Source organism: Anopheles funestus, chromosome 2RL, assembly GCF_943734845.2.
Source record: "Anopheles funestus chromosome 2RL, idAnoFuneDA-416_04, whole genome shotgun sequence".
Lineage (NCBI taxonomy): Eukaryota > Metazoa > Arthropoda > Insecta > Diptera > Culicidae > Anopheles > Anopheles funestus.
Window position 1 is genome coordinate 63,180,858 of NC_064598.1, and position 12,619 is coordinate 63,193,476.

General features: G+C 37.6%; 1 long non-coding RNA gene across 1 annotated transcript in view; it reads right to left on the reverse strand.

Moving 5' to 3' along the window:
• Positions 1-1,686: 1,686 nt before the first annotated feature.
• The window catches only part of LOC125766166 (uncharacterized), a 66,743-nt gene continuing 55,810 nt past the window's right edge, over positions 1,687-12,619 (reverse strand). The window contains exons 3-4 of the long non-coding RNA XR_007418653.1: positions 7,734-7,819; positions 1,687-7,640 (exon numbers count right to left, since the gene is read on the reverse strand). This is a non-coding gene — a long non-coding RNA (uncharacterized LOC125766166). The remainder of the gene's footprint in view (positions 7,641-7,733; positions 7,820-12,619) is intronic.

A 12,619-nucleotide genomic window follows, 5' to 3' on the forward strand; every position in this document is an offset into this window, starting at 1 on the left:
ATGATCAGCAACATCAGGATCTAAGTTTTGATACGGATTGGAGAAGTTATGGCTGTGTTAGATACACTAAATATAAGTTTTGCAAATGATATCAATACCTTTGGTAATTGTTAGTCTTCATCCAATCAATGCGATTGAACTATAATACCAGTAAATATCTTTAGCGCGTGTTCTTTCTTTTATCGTGTGGACAGGGACAACCGATCGTATTCAGCTCTGAGACTAGACTAAAATTTATTACAAGAATTACTTAACGATACATGTGTTCAATAGTGCGTAAAGAAAATATTAAATTATTAATAGTAGAAGAAGAAGTATTAGAAGTGTTAGTGTACGCATAAGTTAAGTATGCGCAATTGTGTGCGGTATGTTACAGAGCGGCACACTACAAGTGGTACAGCTGCCACATATCTTTAGATGTTGTTACAATACCTGCCTATAAGGACCAGGCACCTCCACTACCGCTGGGTTTTGTTTTTGTTTTCGAAGGTACCTCGTTCTCGAAATGAATGAAATAGTAACCCATTGCTATTTTATAAAGTATTAAAAACAAAAAAAACCGCAACTAGAACCCCTTACAAATGAAAAATTTATCATTGTCAGAAGAAACCTTACGAAAACCGTTCGAAAACACCAATTTATTGAGCGCCCTCTGGTGATTTTGGTCTAAACAAAACCAAAAATCCATTTTTTTTCTCTATCAATGATAACAATCCATAAAAACATAAAATATTCCCCAGAATAATGATATTCCGAAATTTGTTCCGAGCTGACCAACGTGACATGTTTTCGCGCTTCGCTTTGAGTTCCTGGGATCGCCGACTGGATTATCTCGGTTTTTTTTGCTTGGACTATCGCCCCTCGAAGATAGGTTTCTGAACGCCAGGAGATTGTTTGTAGCGAGTCTAATAAATGGCCACTGTGAGTCTTCTACGCCAGTGCTCCCCAACCTTTTTAGTACCGCGGACCACTTTTTGTTCGACATAAGTATATCGCGGCCCACATGAGACTCTAAGAACGGGTTTTTTTTAAATAAAACATTAGCATAAAATGTAATTGTCCGCAATCTGACACATCGAGGGGTGTAGAACGATTTCGTCACGTAAAAACGCTTGAAATGGTAAACAATACGTATTAAAATGATCGGTCCAACGACCGAAAATTTCTTCCGCGGACCACTTCTACTTAAGCCACGGACCACAAGTGGTCCGCGGACCATAGGTTGGGGACCACTGTTCTACGCTACTCTCGGTCATCAACCTTTACGGCCTGTGCTGTAAACGCTTTCGATTGGGCTTTTTGGGTCCGTTGACGAAAAAACATATTATTATTATATTATTATTATTATAATACCAAATTGACATTTGAGTGACGATTGAAAAGACGTTTGGCAATGAGAATAGTCCCTATAATGAACTACTAAGGCTAGCGTGAATTACTAGCCGGATGGTTAAGCAATAACTACGAAAGGTGTATCCAAATCCGAATCGATTCACGGCTTTCAATACCTTATGCCGCAATAATTTGCTTTTAGAACGTCTGGAAACAGGTGTTTTGAAAAAAAGTCTTTATTGTGTACGATAATTGCGATGTATGTTAGGGGATATCAATTTAGCTCACTAATAAAGATTTCAACTTACCATATTAAGTGGTACATCCAAAGCAAAGCAAAGCAAATGGTGGAAATTCTCCAATCTTGACTACCAAATAAGTTTATTTTTCTTCTTTTACATCTGACAATATATCTTATACAATGTAAGTAGATTTATTTTTTCTGCAAGTGTTCGAGAGTGTATTTTCGTGTTTTTGTTTCCGTCAATGTATCTCCATTTGTGCTAAATTGTTCGGGGTTTCTATCCCGTTACATTCCGTTTCGTTCATCAATTTGTTAGAATAAGTAAGTTTAGGTTTGAAGTATTGTTTTCCATGCCACGCTACTTGTATTAGTTAGCGTTTTAGTTTAGATGAAGTCGAAGTTTCTGGTGGAAGATGAAACAGAGACAGGAGTGAGTGAAAGCAAATGACCAAATCATTGGTTATAGTGCTAAATCTCCTTTCCTTCTGCCAAGTGACATGTAGAAACGGGTTAACATCGTTTTGTGTTCGGTACTGCACGATATTCCTGTATGACTGTTTAGTTTTGCTTGCATATGTTTTTTTTGTGCATGAACTATTTTATATTTTTGCTGTCCTTTCCTTGTCCGTTGTGTTGCGGCAGACTAAAAAATATTTTTATGCTGATCGTGTGTGTATGTGTGTCTGGGATGCATTATGAACGTAAAACATAAATCCTTTCGTTCTGCATCAGTTTTCTGCTTTATCGGAAACGATAGTAGAAAATTGTCTTTATCAGAAACGACAGCAGATGATCATGTTGCGCTTCTCTGCGCTGAATTCGGTTCCTACAGCTAATAGTTACTTTTCACCATATTTTGTTTTCATTTTTTCTTTACAATTTCGCGTACATTAAACTTATCAAACAATGCTCACAATGCAGTGGTTTAGTAGTTCTGCTGTGCTTGATGGTGTAATAAAGTGTACATAAAATGCAGTATTGCTAAAATATCATAAAAGAGTAACGTTGTAGTATGTCACCGAGTAGTTTAAACAACATAAAACCACATTACAAACTGTGTATAACAAACTAAATACATGAAAATCAGATTTCAAACAAACAAAACAACAAAAAATTAAACATTCGCAACTCTAACGATCATTACATTCTGCGAGTGCAAATGTAGTTAGTGCACTTAATTATTAGGAACTCTTTTTACCATTTTCGTTAAGTTTGTGTCTGTGTGTTTTAATTTTTATCATTTTCTCTGGTTACATACATGCAGATTACACGTGGGTTGATTGATTGATTCTTAGATAGAAGAGGGATGTGTTTATCCGAAGCGATCAACGACAGTGTTAAGTTTAAGCTATGTTTCAAGCCATCCTTACAACATGGTAGCTTCGGGTAAATACTATTCACCCTTCTATGTTCTATCACGCGTAAGAAAACTCGAAACACTTCAAATAAATTCAACCCAGAAGGAGCTACACTTCACTTTTAGTAGTTTCAGTGTCCATTAGGATAAAATTTGAAGTGTTTCTGTTAGAGTTTTCCTGTTGTTCGACCTATTATGATCGTGTGTCGCAATCATTGTCCAAATTCGTAGACTACCTTTAACTAAACATTAGTGTGTTTTTGTCTGTCCAATGCCAATTCACATTTATCGGAAGCAAAGCCCTTCAATAAGGATCTTTTTAAATCGATTTTTAAAAAATAAAAGAAAAACATTAGATTTGAAATGAATTGGTCTCAAAACAAAACTAACAAATATTTTAGCAAAAAACAAAACATAAATAAACAATTATCCCTTGGGCGCCGATCATTCCCCTGTGCGATCGGACACCAAAAAAACAAGGGAACAGGAACTTTGTAGTAGAGGTTGTTGGTTTTGCATGGTTTTGTCTTGGCCTTCGATTAGCTTTTTGCTTTTGTTTTTGTTTTGGATTGACATAAAGCAAGAAATAGATCACAACGTTTTGCTCGTGCAAAATAAACGACCAACGGAACGATTAACGAAGTACGCTATGTATCGCGTTCTTTGCGCCCTGCTGTTTCGAGTAAGTTTGTTAGTAGTGTTGTAGGTAGCGGTTAGTAGTAGTAGTAGTATTGGTAGCAATAGTTGTATTACTAGTGGTAGTAATAATAGTGTGTTACATTGGTTGACATTTGACACATGAAAGAACGTTTTATACGTCTCCTTCCCTTATCTATTCACCTTTTTTTTCTTGTTTGCTGCTGACCGGTTTTAAAAATTTGCTTATTTTCACTTTTTTAATGCGAGGGCAAAAGTAATCATTCATGATATGTCGAGTCTTTCGAGTGTTTCAGTTTTTTTTTTCACTTCATCCGCATGTTTTTGGCTTTTTGTGTTTGCGTTTTCGGGGCGTATTAGTTTGATTCTGTGTTTTGCTGGTTTTGATGTTTTCCTGATGTGGTTTCACCGAATTGTTGTATTTTTCAGATCTTCCTTTCATTTGCTTATTGTGTTATATTTTTCTCGTATTGTTTCAAACGTTGTCTCTTTTCTTCTTTTGTTCTGCTCATTCTCTCCTTCTCTCGAATAGGAACCAAATACGTTTCATTTAAAGTTATGTGCGGTTTTGCCATAAATGTTCATCCCTCGTCATGTTCGAATCACACAAACATACATTTTTTTCCTTCTATTCAACCTAGTAAACTATTATTGTTGTTTTCGCGAGTATCAATTGCCATGTTTTCGCAACATTCAATTTTGGTATCAGTTGGAGTACGTGTTACCTCATAAAACAATGCCTTCATGGTGTGTATTTGTATCTGTGTGTGTGTGTAAACGTGCCGGGGAACTGTTTATTCATATTTTTACATTAAACTAAACACCATCACTGGACTGTGCAGCGCTATGTGCGAAAGTTAAATAAAAACAAATATCCGTTACACACGAAATTGTTCACGAAGTAGTTGAAAATTCGTTCACTATGATTGATTGTTCTTTCAAATAGACAGATGCATGCTATGGTGCGTCACGCATTCTGTCATTAGTTGGCCATGGAATGTTTTACGATCCAAAAGCTAGTTGCAGTTGCGTTCTGATCCAGCAGGTAAGCTCTCTCCATACACGTAGTTGGTGGTAAATGTTGGTGAAAGTTCATATTTGTATCTTCTTTAGCACATTGCACCGTGTTTCATCTCTTTATGTACGTCTCTGTTTGGACCGTGTGGGGAAGTTCTTTAAGCTGAAGCTAACTCTAAGCTCATCAGTAGAGTTGCTGTTTTACTAGCACATGCGTACGTTTTTAATGTTTCTCTATGTACTAATGCATCGCATCGCATAATAAAATCGCAAATTAAACTAAACAATATACTTTACCATTACGATTGTTATAATAGTACTAATACAGTATTCTTATTCACGCTGAAGTGTGTGTGTCTGTGTTTTATAATGTATGTAATATTAATGTAAATTATCGCATACCCATTCTCGATCGACTCGAAGAATACGGGAGATGCGTTATAGGAACTTTTCATCAGTTAGTGGTACCGCTTAGCCACTATCTAATACTACCCTCATCTTCATTATCATCTCTATAAAGCTAAAAAAATATTCCATGTCAATCAATCGGTACAATTGTTTTCTTTTTCAGCTGGTTCACCTTGAGCCAATCTTGAATCCATTCTCCTGTCGACTTCAGGAAATTGGTTTGAAGTTTGCAGCTTCACCACTGTGAGTTTTTCTTTTTTCAACGAAAGAGATAAAAGGACAGTGCGCCTCCTCGCATATATTTAGCACAGCATCCCTTGGTCTGTTTCATTTCATTTCTTCACTATTTTCACATCGAAGTGTTGATCTTTGAATAATCGCACACAATCCCACCGAACAAATAGTTAAATTGCACATCCGTTTATATGCATTTTCTCTCTGCACTTGATCGTGTATCGTGAGACAAGCAGCGATCGAACGCACTCGATTGCTGGCTTTATTCTGCGAATCGGCCAGGGAGATCATTCGAGAAATAGATAGTTTCAGTGATTATGTATGAATATTTGATTTAACTTCCATCTATTTTATGCACTCGGTAATACATTTTTTTGAGAGTTTTTTATGTTTTTTGTGTTTTTTTTTGTTTTTTTTTATGTGTTCGTTTTATAAAATATGCTCAAGTGTATGGATAAGCCGACTACAATAATTAAGTACAATCGCAATGCTTATCTTGTTGACGGTCACAGAGCTTCCGTAGTGGAACGGCTGTTAGATGTAGTGTGTTCCGCTTACCGGTCCAAACGGTATCCTATCGGCTGCTATGAATGGAAACAGCTGTTAATGTGCAATGTTTCGAAAATCGCCCGCATCAAATTAGGCGTGCGTGCAGGGAGCGAACCAAACACCTGGTGGATCTTTCTACAAGTGCATCAAGCTGTGGGGGTTTCTTCGTGAGCCCCGTCATGCACAAGAAATGTTTAACGATGGTATGGTACAACAATCATAAGTCCAGTCCTCGGTTGACGCTAATCGCATGAAGATCAATCTCGTATCTACGCTTCTTTTGTTTCAATTTCAAGTTAATTACAAACACACACACAGTATAGCATTTCGTTACAATTATTCGTGTTTTGTGCATTCTTTACTGCACATTTGTTACATGTCTTCCATCTACTCCTTCACTTTATACAATTATTCATCCACGTTCTGCTTTCTTACGCATAAAATCACGCCATTTCCGTTTCTGTCGCGTAGACCATGTAGTGTTGTGTAATTTTGTTTGTTTGTTATTTTCTTTTAAACGAACTTGTCTTAACTTCTGCAGCGTAACTTTCTTAGTACTACATATTATAGTTAGTAGAATTCTAGATCTCATCTTATTTTGTTTTAAGATGGGAACAAGCGAGGTGTCAAAACTGTTCTGTCTGCCGCGAGCAACGGCATGTGGCTGTTTGCTTGCATGTGCTTGTGTTGTTCTTTGGCCTTCTGTTCTTAAGTGATTAGAGTAATAAACCTTCCATAATTTATACTTTGTAATCTTCAAACTACATATTTTAAGTTTAACCTTTAAAAGCGCGCAGTATTTTTAACGTCGAACAGTCCGGATACCACCTTGTAGGTTCCGTTAACGAAAAACCACTGCGGTCAAAGGTGCTTCTTAACGTATGCAATCTAGTTCAATAGTAAAACTACTCTTCAGATTTATTTTACTGGAAAAGAAATATCGGCTAAAAGGAAAGTTGTGTTGTTCTTTTCTTTTTAATTTTCGACTGTTTGTAATAAACAGATAAACACACAAGCATCAATCAAACGCCGCGGCTCTACGGCAAACGTTCAGTCTCTTGTAACTTTACATTTACATCATCACGATTTGCGACCACGATGTGTTTTGCTGCTTTTTTTTCTCTCTCTCTCACATTTGTATATGCGTCTTATGTGGATTTAGGTATGTCTTTCCGTTTTCTATCTTCCATTTGTTTTTTTTCCTCACTCCCAAAAACATCGAACAATCCGGGTTCGGGATAAATTCATGCGCCTAAATAGTACAATTATTACACTCTCGTTTATAACGTATATTTTTATCTATGTTTCATGTTTCATTTTTTTCTTTATTTTAGAGTAGGAACTTAATTGTTGCATTTCTTCTGTTTATCTGTGCTTTTTTTGCTTCTCCTTTCATCATTTCATGTTTGCTTACTTGTTTGCGAGTATGACGCAGGTCGGTTATCGGTATGAATCGTGTTTTCGATGCAATTTTCTTTTCATTTTTTCCACGTTCTTGCTGTGATGCAGTGCATGCAAGCGCTTGTTTATAATTTTTCCTCCGGTTGGATGAAGCGGCACGAAGGATCGTTTTGCATGCGTGGCCGTTTGAATGTGTCCGATCATTTTGTTCATGTTCTGACTATAAGTGGATGTTGATTTTTTGTTTCCACCAACAATTTTCCGTTAGTTGATGTCGTTGGTACGCTCGTTAAGTTGATGGTGCATACTTTGCTAGTTCTCTTATATATCCTCCAGTTCATCTCAGTCTCCAGAAAATGGTGAAATCATATAAATTATTCCGATGTGTAATTGGAACACTTCCAACAGTATATTTTAATTCAGGATCGCGTCAAAAATATGCTGAAAGCGTAAAATACAATTAATAACTTTATATTGCAAACAACAGCAAACTATTATGCAGCATTTCTTATAGGCAGCTTTATTGTAACTTACCTTAAAAAAATAAAAAAGTATTTCGTTGATTGGTTGTAGATGTATTCGCCCTTCTCTCTATTTTCAATTGGAGAAAATACCTCTGCCTGTAAGGAAAAGAAATAGATAAAAACATAAAAACGGTTCATTAGTAAATAGGAAATGCGATCAACATGACACGAAACATAGCAAGGATAATACATTATATAAATTAAAGGAAAAGAATAAGCGAGAAAAAACTCATTCGATAAAAACAACGCTAAGAAAATGGCTTCCATAATGGTTAGAAACCAATGCGCTGACTGTTTCTGCTAAAGCATCTCCCATCTCATTCTGACCAAAGTGATTGTGCACTATCGTCACTCTTAATTAAAGCAGCAAATTAAACGTTGCTCTATCACTCTCGTACGACGGATGCTGCACGGATATAAGCACGGCGAGAGAACGTGAACGGGGAGTGAAATGGACGAAACGGAAGTGTAGTGAGACGAGATACTCATTCGCTTAATGGTAGTGGTGATGATAGTGGTTGAACGACTAATGGGAACAAAACGATGGAACGAAGCACAACGATTCTAACCGGACGAAAACGAAGAAAGCTACCAATGCACAGGCTAAAGGAATAAATGAATCAAAGCAACACGAGTAAGAAAGGAAAAAATAGTAAGAGGAAAAGGAAAAGAGACAAAAAAAGGTCTCGTTGCACCACCCATTTTCATTTTCCTCGCTTCGTTTAGCGGCCTACTAAGTGAAATGGGACGAGAGTGAAGAAATGTTTACTGCGAGACCGGATGTGCATGTGTGTATTGGTGCGAAACAAAACGCCCTTAGAAAACAGGAAGAAAACACGCGGCAATTGTTCGTTGCGGTGTGGAAAATGGGGAAGAGATGTAGTGAAAAGAAGTTGCCATGCGAAAGAATGGAACGGAAAACAGCATCGTCCCACTACAGAAGGATGTGTTGGAGACACCGGAAAATGAGCATCTTTGGTAAAGCGACGTCAGAAAGCGTTTCGTGTCGCTCTGCGTATGTGTGTGGGTGGAAGAAAGGATCAGAGCGAACCATTTATTTCCATCCGGCCGTCAACCCGTACGTGCGCTTAATGTGTGAGGTATATAATGAGATGAATATGGTACGGGGGAGAATACGCGGCGTGTCCGTGTGGGGTGTAGTGTAAAAAAGCAAAACGCAAACAAAGGGAGGAAACGAACGATTATACGAACGCTTCCCCCACATGATACTAGGGCGGAAGCGTCTGGCAAGGTATTAGTGAGCGGATGTTTAAATGGGGTAGTTTGCGCAAGAAAATGGGCAAATGACAAACGTTTTCACACCACCATGGAGAGAAGGATGTGTTGGATGGAAACGCGCACACTTTGTACTAATTAGTAGTAGCAAGTGGATAGAACAGGCAAACAACAGATTCGCCCCGGACGAGTAAGAGAACACCCTTTTTGCCTAGGGATCGATTAATTTATGTGACGGTACCGAAAAAAGGGCGTTCACGATGCTTCAGCTCAATGAATTAAGCAGCATAGTGAACGTCTATATGAGAAGGAACTCTACAAAAAAAGAAACGAAAACACATCGAGAGAGTAATTGGCTAATGGGTCGGTTGTGCTTTCCAGCATCCAAGATAGTATGGATGTAACACACCAGTCCTGGACGAAGTTGTACAAAAAAGGTTATATACATATATTGCAGAAATAAAATGGCGGCCGAGTTGATGATGATTGAATGAATGCAGTGCTTTGCGAGTAGTTGAGGGTAAGTTTCGAGATAATGATGAGAAAAAGCACATTTATTTACTACAATAAATATGGTGTAAGAAAGTTGTCGTAGAAAAAAGAAAAAGAACTCGTACATTTTGAAAAATTAATCAAATCAGAGATATAACTCAAGATAAGTAAATAGTTGTGCAATATGTACATGTGAAGATTATTAATTGTGACTTTTAGCCCTTCTGGTCAAATTACATTAAAATGAAAATAGTTGCATGCTCTACATACTTCATGCTTTCAAATTCATATAGCATCACATATTATTGTCCACGATTAACTTTTAAAACAGTAACATCTCAATGTCGATGACATATTATAGCAATAATTATGTCGCTTGCCCTATCGTTTCTTTTATTACATACGACAAAAATCGTTTATTATGATTTATGTTGATAAATGTGTGCTAGATTGTGCAACATTGATAAAAATGTCTTTACTATTTCCATAATTTGATCACTTTACCTGTAGCTAAGAGCTTGTGATGTGCTTTCTTCACAGATGAAACGATGAAACGATGTTTTTATTAGTGCCTGAATAATAATTCAGGTGATAAAATCAATCAAAATACCATTGCGCCAGGCTTATACGGCACTACGGCTACGACATGCTGCGACAGAGTGATTATACTCATTGCAGACGCCATAATAAATGCATCTTGCGCCAGATCAACGCCATCGTACATCTGCCCAATGGGTAGGATCGTTCTCTTCCTGCCTTCCTTAGCTCCTGCTCAGCTAAATGCTTCACTGCAGCATTCAAACATCGAGAACGTTCGCACTTTTCATCGTACCTGGTTCGTAAAAAGACTGGCTGGTTATGAACCAAAATACTGATTGTCAGACATGTCGTGGCTGGATTGCCTTGTACCGTTCGAATGTGTTCTCCTTCCATATTTTCCTGCATGATAAAACGCCAAGAGATGAGATTACGGTTCGTTGTCCCATGGATGTTCGGTGCTGTTTCCTATGCGCGCTTCCCGACCCTATTAGTCCATTAGTCATTCAAAATTTCATAACCTCATGAATAGCTCATGGAGGTGGTTCAATCCCAGTTTTACGGACCCAAAAACGCAACCGTCTAACGGTAGTACACAGCACCGTAATGGTACGAAACGAATGAGTATAATTGAAAATGTTGAAAGTTTTCATATTCATCAATAGATTAAATATGAATGAACGCGCGTCCCGTCCGTAGCGTGGAACTATCCTTAGCCCACACGTACGTAGTAGTAGCACGACGAAATTGCATCTACATGAAGGATCCCAAGACCAACGAATCGTGCCCATGTTCCAAGAAGGACCGGAAAGAGATTTCGGGCTGTTCGGGTATGGAGACGCCTGGTCGGTTGTTCGTTTCCGAACGTTACCATACGTGGCTTTTCGAACGGGAAAAACACAATTGTACGGGTGCTAATGGCTTTTGTGGATTTTGCTTTTAACTAACCCATCGGTCTCGGTTCTTCCGATGGGTGTAGGAACAATAACTGCAATGGTTCCGTGCTCAGCAAGTTTCACCCATTCTCTCTGGGTATATCATTTAAGTTATATATGTGCTCGTACTGTGTAGCCAAAATGTGAACGTATTTACATAAATGTGCATTTGCTTTTACTGGCCATGTTTAGACGAAATTGTACCAAAGATCGACCATTTTGTTGCAAGCGTAAATGAATGGTGTTTAGTTTAGGAGCGACTCGTTTTTCCATCAAATTATAGCTCTTTCTGGTGAATTTAGTTTGGTGATAAAATGGGAAATAATTTTGAAATTTGGAAGCCTTCGTATATAAAGTTATATTTCTGACAAAGCTTGCAAGCGTTCTTCCCGTTCGAAAGGTTCGGGGATATTATTATACTTGAAATATGCGATAATAACACTCCTGACAAGTGCAATGCGATGCATGTTGCAAAATTATTGTAATTTATAATTTATAATACACCCCCACCAATCAGTCCCATGATCCCGTGCGATAAATTGAACGATGACCTGTGCTGTTTGGGGTAAGTATAGCAAAGCATAATTCCTAACCGCCCACAGATACACCTACATACGTGGATGATTTAGTTTAGTTTTGGAAATTATTATGTCCGCTTTTTTCTCATTCCACCCAAAACCGGGCGTTCAACTGTGATCAACCGTGTACGCAACCACACATCGCTTTGTGGCAATTTAATTTCAAACTGAGTGGTTTTGCATAAATTCAATTATCGACCATCGTGCCAAACTAAGCTCGGTCATCATTGTCGATTTGTGGTTGACCGAGCAATGTGAATGATCGAACGTAGGCATTTGTTGACGTAGCGAACCAGCGAAAAGCATACTAAAAAAAATATAATACTCTCAAATCGATGCACATTTAACCCTTTTCGCGGTTAGTTAGCGAAATTAGAATAGCACGAGAAAATAGTGTGGGTGGCACTAGTGCATCGGAATAAATTTCCCCATGAACCGCTGGGAAAGCGAATGTGCAGCGATCTGGTATCGGTTTAGGTTAATTCGTTCTGTCGTGTAATGTTTAAATTTACATTTTGTTCCATTCCCTGCCGGAAGTTGTCCAACAGGATATCCGGTTGCGTTGAATGATAGTTTCGTGTTTAGCAAATGCAAAAAGGATATTGCTGAAATTACATTTACATTGAGAGTGTGTTAAAGCTGCGAGTGTTCGTTTTTTTTTATTTTATGTTTTCAAATTAAATAAAACTATTTCGTTGAGGGGATAAATACCTAATCTGTAAACCTAATAAACGTTAAAAAACTTTAAAGATTTTTTTTCTAATTTTTATTAATATAAATGAAAGTAAATCAAGTAGTCAAATTAATACATCAGTGTTATTATGTATAACTACAAAATATCCTATTTAAGATACTGTACAATTGTATAACTATTTTATATAAAAAAAAACTTCAACGAACCGTTATTAAATTTCGCTACAAATATTCATAAAAAATCATCGGTTGCTTTCAAACAACTTGACGAAAAGAAGTTGTTGCTTCGTCCGTTTCTAACCATCGGCTGTAACGAGTACGAATTTGTCAAGAAGATATAAAGTAAAAAAGAAATCAATAGCATTGGGGAAGGTCAGTGGTGAATTGTCCGAAAAATTCGTCCGAGCGACATAGGTTGAACGACG